This window comes from Callospermophilus lateralis, chromosome 11 (assembly GCF_048772815.1).
Source record: "Callospermophilus lateralis isolate mCalLat2 chromosome 11, mCalLat2.hap1, whole genome shotgun sequence".
Classification (NCBI taxonomy): domain Eukaryota; kingdom Metazoa; phylum Chordata; class Mammalia; order Rodentia; family Sciuridae; genus Callospermophilus; species Callospermophilus lateralis.
In genome coordinates, this window is record NC_135315.1 from 58,861,936 (window position 1) to 58,869,431 (window position 7,496).

The 7,496-nt window shown below is 35.3% G+C and overlaps 1 pseudogene; it reads right to left on the bottom strand.

Annotated features, from left to right (window-relative positions):
- Positions 1–5,965: 5,965 nt before the first annotated feature.
- LOC143410814 (olfactory receptor 1468-like) lies at positions 5,966–6,919 on the bottom strand (annotated as a pseudogene).
- Between the last annotated feature and the right edge of the window lie 577 nt (positions 6,920–7,496).

Below are 7,496 nucleotides of genomic sequence, written 5' to 3' on the forward strand. Positions count from 1 at the left end.
TAGAAATAACTGGGGTTTTATATCATTTTATCCAGTAAATCTGTTGATATTAATATTGAAATATTATTCTAGATTGTTTCCCACATCATGCTAACTTCTGATGAAATAGCATATCACATAATTGTTCAACAGGTAAAAGAGAGGAAGTTTAGCTGATTAGTTGGAAGGAGGTCTTGTTAACCTGGCTATGCCTTCCTGTTTGTCTTTTCTTGGTGATGCTGGGAAAGCACAGGGTAAGGGCTACTGTTTTATGAGAACTCCATTCTTTACATTCTTAAGATACCCCTGTATTTTGTTATCTTGTCTCAAACACGCTTTGACTATGGCATAAATTTTAAATAGTGCTTCATAATCTTAGGTTGTTGCCCAATAACATTTAAATATCTCAAAATCCAGGCTCCTTCTAATATCTCCTACATAATTTTTCTGCACAAATTTTGACATCATTCTATCACTTAACTTTCCTACATCCCTGATTTATTTTCATGTCTATGCTAATTTTTCTGCCCTTCCCTGACCCTAAATACATTTTCTAACCCTTTTTGTAATGCTGATAATTGCATAATTCTGTCTTTACCTGTAATTACATAAGGCAGGAACCCTATAAATTATTTCTCCAGGACTGGGCAAGGAAGTTTGAGATTGGTTCAGTTTTAAAGAATGCCTTTTTGCTTGGTATTTTGACTTCGCAAAATTTCCTGACATGTATGTTTTTATTATACATTCATGACAGTTCAAAGGAAGTAGAAAAGATACTCATTGTTTAGAATTGCAAAATAGGAAATTCATTGACTTTCCATGTCATCCAGAAAATCAGTTGTTCAGCCTGTGCAAGATCAGAGAATGATTCTGAGGTTTCTTTTGATTTTCTCCCACTTCCAAAAGAGGGGAGTAGCCATTCTTTTTTTTTTTTTAACTCAGATCTCTATAGCATGGGTTGATTCCATTCTTCATTTATTTGTTTCCTTAGTTGTACTCTGTAGGTGATGGCATTCAAACCCATTTCTTTCCTCTGTTCAAATATCTGCTGACCCCACAACTATCTGAATGCCAGAACTTTCTCAAAAGCTCCCAGCAATTCTTTCACTTCCTAGCTATTCCTTTTATTCTAAACAATCTAGAATTGTTTTATCTAGTTATGTGAAGAATGTCATGGGTATTTTTGTAGAAATTGCATTGATGGAATGTATTGACATTTTAATTGGGACTGAACTGAACCCATATACCACTTTGGATATTATGGACTTCTATTTTAAAATATTTTTTAAATGTATGTATTTTAATTACAAACTGTTTGGACCACTTAAATATTGATTTTTCAATCCATGAATATGGGATGCTTTTATCCTTTCTTTCTTTCTTTCTTTCTTTCCTTCCTTCCTTCTTTCTTTTGCGTGTGTGTCCTCTTCAGTTTCTTTCAACAATATTTTATAATTTTCATAGTAGAGATCTTTTTTCCTCTTTGGTTAAATTTATAGGTATTTTAGTTAACGTTTTAGCTACTGTCATTTGGATTGTTTTCTTGATTTACAATTCATATAATTCAGTTTTGGTATAAAATTGTATGCTTATTTTGTACCGTGAAAAATTGCTAAACTCATTTGTTAATTTTAATGTTTTTATGGAACTTGGGGGGTTTCAAGATGTAAGATCATGTCATTCAAACAATTTGACTTCTCTTTTGTATTTTGGATGCCCTTTGTTTCTTTCTCTTGCCTGTAACTCTGGACAGCATTTTCAACACTATGTTGGATAAAATTTGTAAAAGTGAACATCCTTTTCTTCCAGAGCTTAGAGCAAAAGCTTTCAGCTGTACCCATTTTAGTATAATTTTAGCTGTTGGCTTATTGTAAGTGACCTTTATTATATTGAGGTACATTCCCTCTATGAAGGATTTCTTGAGGGTTTTTTGGAGGTGTTAAATTTTATCAAATACATTTTCCATATCTATTGAGATAATCATGGATTGTGTCTTTCATTCTATTGATGTCATGTATCATGTTTATTGATTTGTATTTTGGCCATTCTTGCATCTCAGGGATTAATCCCACTTTATCATGATGAAAATCTTTATAATGTGGTTTTGGATTCAGCAAAGTATTATTCTACTGAGAAGTTTTTGCATATATATTCATAAAAATATTAACATGAAATTTTCTTTCCTTACTGATTTTGGCATCAGGTTAATGCTGGGGCTGTGTTTGGAAGAATTACTTTTGAAAAATTTTTTGAATAACATAAGGAAAATTGGAATTAATCCTTCTCAACTATTTTGTAGAACCCAACAGTTAAGTCACCTATGTTCTAGGTTTTTCTTTGATGGGAGGTTTTTCATTATTGATTCTAATTTGCTACTTGTTATTGGTAAGTTCTGGTTTTTATTTCTTCATGATTGAATAGTATTAAGGTATCTGTGTCTAAGAATTTCTCATCAGAAGAATAGTCATTTTAAACAGCTTTTGCAGATGAATTTTGATATAATAAAGCCAATCAATTCAAAATTCTACAATTTACACTTGCCTAGCCTACATGAGACCCTGGGTTTCATAATCAGCCTGATCAAAACTATCTACAATTTGATGAGATTTGAACAACTTCAGTTCTCCTCAAGGACACTTGATGAAATTCATGCCAAATGCCAACCGGAATTATTTTTATGGAAATGAAAAAGCTTAAACTTAAATTTACATGAAAGAGAAAATAAGTAAAATTTCTAAGAACTATTTGAAAACCTGAAAATCTAAGTTGGTTCCATGCCTAGCAATATCAATATATATCTTTAAAAAAAAAAACTCCTATACAAGTATACACTTGTATAGGAATTAAAAAAAAGTTACAAGAAATGAGGAAGTATCTGAAGAAACAGTCCTATGGGGGGATTGTTTTATGATGAATATGGTATTTAAATTAAATGTAGTGTAGAATGCAGTACCTAAAAATGGTACTGGAATAATTGAAATGGTAAAATACTAAATGAATCTTTACTCTCATAATGAAAGTCATGAGACTTTAGATGGCTAAAGCACTAAATATAAACTACAAACTTTAAAAATATTTTATACAAGAAAATATTTAAATTTATGCAAAACTCAGAAGCTACATTTTTTAAAATTTCATATATATGACCATGCAAACTAAGAGCTTAACTTAATTATGTTTTCAACCTGCAAATAACCATAATGAAAGCATTTGTTTAATTAAAATGAATAAATAGTACATTATTTCAGGATGTATTTTCTTTTCTAGCATTAAAAGTAAAGATAATTATAAAGCAGAAAAAATATAAAGTTATCTTTGAATATAATTTTAAAGTATCCCAAAAATACTTAAGACATTTATGTACATGACATTGATTGGAAATTAATTCATTTCTCATCACCTGATCACTACTGAAATCAATAACTAAGTTGTAAGAATTCAAGAGGACCCCAAATTACCCCGAAACTTTGAAAAATGTTCATCAATTTGCTGGAATCTTCTACTAGTTCAAAACCACAGGGTAAAATATGCACTGATTCGCATCTATTTTTCTTGAAAAGGATGGGGAGAAAATGGCAGGCACACAGAGCCTCATTGGTGTCCCCCAAATGTTAGGGAGTAAGAACTGGAGGAAACAGTAAGCCATGAGCCAAATTAAGAACACTATTACTGAAAGAAAAGTGGCACAGGACTAATCACACACACACACACCTAGGATAAAAAGTGGGTTTATTGTCAGGCTGCTCTGCACAGAGAGAGGGACAGCAACAGCAAGCAGGGACAGCAGCAGCGACTCCCCCTTGAATGTTGCCTCTTATTGGCTAGCATCATGGCTGGGGCTAGGGGCGGTTTTAGTTTTGACTGACATAGTGAGCATCCCCTGATCTTGTGGAAGGCAAGTCTTGTTTCTTGGAAAGACAGGCAGTTTCCCTATCTCTCCGAAGGTGGGGGGTAGGGGACAAGAAAATCAGCATGTCCTTTTATCTTCTCAAGGAGAGAACAGGGAAATCACTACATCCCTATCTCAGGAGCTGGAAAGTTGCCTCCCATCTCTCAATGAGAAAATAGGGGGAGACCGGCACATCTCCAGACCAGTAAGTTTTATCTTGGGAATAAGAACAGTATTCATAAAGTGGGGGTGGGGGGAAAGGAAGATGGTTGCAATTATGCCAACAATTACCTGGGTCTGTTGTCACCAGCACTTGAAAATGATGTTTTTAGAAAGCTAAATGTAATGTGGCAACACTAATTTAGGGAAATAGCCATAACCACATTGCTCTCTTTTGGTCATCTCCCTATCCTGTAACTTAGAACAGCGTGTAAGATGAGGACCCAACATGATCCTTTTCCATATGACTGAGAATGTTAATCCTTTTTGTGAACATATACCCATAATTACACAAACATGCACAGCTTATTAGGTAGCTATTTGGAAGGTAATGTGAATCAAGAAATGGAATGTAGGACAAAGAGCGTATGTGCATAGATAATAAAGAGTTCAACTTTGTGTGTCAGAAAGTATCAAGTGAAGATATCTATTGAAAAATGAGGGCAAATCTATGAAATGGGCTTCAGAGATGTGAAGGTCAGTGCCATTTAAGAGAAGTTGAAATGACACATTTTGTTGTCATCACTTGCAGGGGACAAGGAAGCTAATGACCAAGAATGGAAACTTAGACAATGACACACACAGCTCACACTGAAAAATGTAAGGCTGAGCCAGGGTGTGGTGGCATATGCCTGTAATACCAGCTACTCAGGAGCCTGAGCAGGAGGATCACAAGTTCAGAGCCAGCCTCAGTAATTTAATGAGGCCCTAAGAAACTTAGTGAGACCCTGTCTCCAAATAAAATATAAAAAGTGCTGGGGATGTGGCTCAGTGGTTAAGTGGTCCTGGGTTCGATCCCTGGTACAGAAAAAAAATGTACGGCTGCACGTTCTATTTCTGAGGTGGGGGAGGTGAGAAGAACCCCCACAATCAAATAATCTGTGGTTTTTAAAATAGGTTCAGTACTGATACATAGTGGAACACTGGCATGTTCAAATTCCACATTGTTCAATCTTTTAAAATACTTATTTATTTATTCTAATTAGGTATATATGACAGCAGAATGCATTGGGATTCATTGTACACAAATGGAGCACAAGTTTTTATTTCTCTAGTTGCACACAATGAAGCATCACACCATATATGCAGTCATACATGTACCTAGGTAATGATGTCCATCTCATCCATTCAAGCTCTGACATCATAATTTTTTCCTGTCCTTCATGGAATCATCACAGGAGTTAAATAAGATCATGGAAGTAAAGTTTATGAAATACTTAAATAACCAAGGAAAGAAAGGTGATCCTTAAAGAGGGAGGTTGAAAAGCAGATTCTGGCCTCTTCGACCATGCTTGAGGCAACAACATTTAGAGCCCCAGGAGGACTTAGTTTCCAACAAATACAAATTAAACTGCTATAAGAAGGTTAACATAATGTGCATTTAAATACATATCAAGTAAAAAAGGAAGGAAAATGCAGACATGAGAAGAAAAGAGAAGTAAAATGGTTGAGAATAATATAAACACTTGCTCAGATAGAGATTTCTACTTAGAAATGAAAAATTAAAATTACAAGAGTGACTGCTGACCTGAGTTGTTTGAATCTTAGCATTGACCTGGGAGAAGAGATTATCATTTAAAGCCAAGTTATGGTTTTCAAGAGGAACACATGATAAATTAGTGATTTAAGAGCTTCAGACAGAAACTTCAATTAAATGATTTAAATTATGCCTTCAGGGTTAGCTAGAATTAACAAACAGGACACCTTCCCATCAGGTCATTGAGATTATCTTTTACATCAACTACACTCTCCATTTCAGTTTTTGTTTATCAGAAATTATTCTTTTTAAACAGAAACATGGAAAGAAATATCTGCAATAATAATCAAATATCAAACTCAATATTTATATTGGATAAAATTATATATGTATCACAAGGTTTACCATGATACAGAGAATAGAATTGTCTTCTTACACAACATTCTTCTCAGAACTCCCTTCACCTCTCTGTTCCTCAGGCTGCAGATGAAGGGATTTGGCATGGGAGTCACCATTGTGTACATCAGAACCATAATAGAATCTTTCACATTAGAATTGTTAGATGATGAACATAAGTAGAGACCAGTACTGTCCCCATAGAACAGTGACACCACAGACAGGTGGGAGCCCCAGGTGAAGAAGGCCTTGTGGATACCACAAGAAGAAGAAAACTTGATATGGAGGGGGAAATTTGTGCATAGAACATGGTGATCAGAAGGAATGGGAGTCCTCCCATGATAAATATCATTAACTCATTAACATGAGTGTCAGAGCAGGCAAGCTTCAGCAGAGCAGATATGTCACAGAAAAAAAGTGTAAGATCAGGTTGTCTGAACAGAAAGACAGTCTGGCCGTGAGCAGAGTGTGCAACATGGAATGGAGCATGGTCAGCACCCAGGACAGCACCACCAGGGAGAGACAGAGTTCAGGGCTCAGGACAGAAGTGTAGTTCAAGAAGCAGATGGCTGCACAGCTGTCATAGGCTATGAACTCCACACAGGAAAGGAGAACAAGGAGAAAGCTCTCGAGATTTCCAAAAATCAGGAAAAGGTACATTTGAATCAGGAAGGCTGCAAAGGGAATGGATGGAACTTGACTCTGCATGTTCTGCAATAGTTTAGGAATGGTCACATAGGAAAAGCAGAGATCAGAGAAAGACAAGTTGCTGAGAAACAAATACATGGGTATGTGGAGATGAGAATCCAGCAAATGGGAATGATGATGATGCAGTTCCCCAGGATGATGGTAAGATACATGGAAAGGAATAGGGCATAGAACAGGTTCTGGTGCCCTGGCTGGATGGGCAGGCCCACAAGGAGAAACTCTGAGATGGGAGTTTGGTTCCTTCCTATCATTCTCTATCTCCAGTATCTTTCAGAGAAAACAATTAAAAAATCCCTCAATAATCCAAAGAAATGAACATTGTTCTATTATCATACATTATCTGATACTCATTCTATAATAATTAACCTCATTTCCTTTATAATAATTGGAATCTTTAATGCCCGAATGTCTATTCTCCACATCATCATTGATGTCTTTTTCTTAACTTCTAGGGAACATGTTTGAATATTTTATCCTTTCCTAAACATTCTTATCTATTGGCTTCTGAGACAAAATGCTTTGTTATTTTTTATACCTGCCTGACTGCTAATCCCAGGGAAACATAACTGACTCCTGTTCCATCTGTGTCTTATATGTTGATGTTCCTCAAGGATTTTTAATATGCTATTATTATAAATCTATATACACCCCCAAGAAAAACTCATCTACTCCAGTGTCTTAGATTACCATTTTAAACTCAGACGTAGGGTCTGGGGATGTAGCACGGTGATACAGTGCTTCTCTAGTATGCTCAAGACTCTGGGTTTGATCCCCAGTGGTCCAAAAAATAAATTACAAAATAAAATAAAAATCAGCAAGTAATCAATA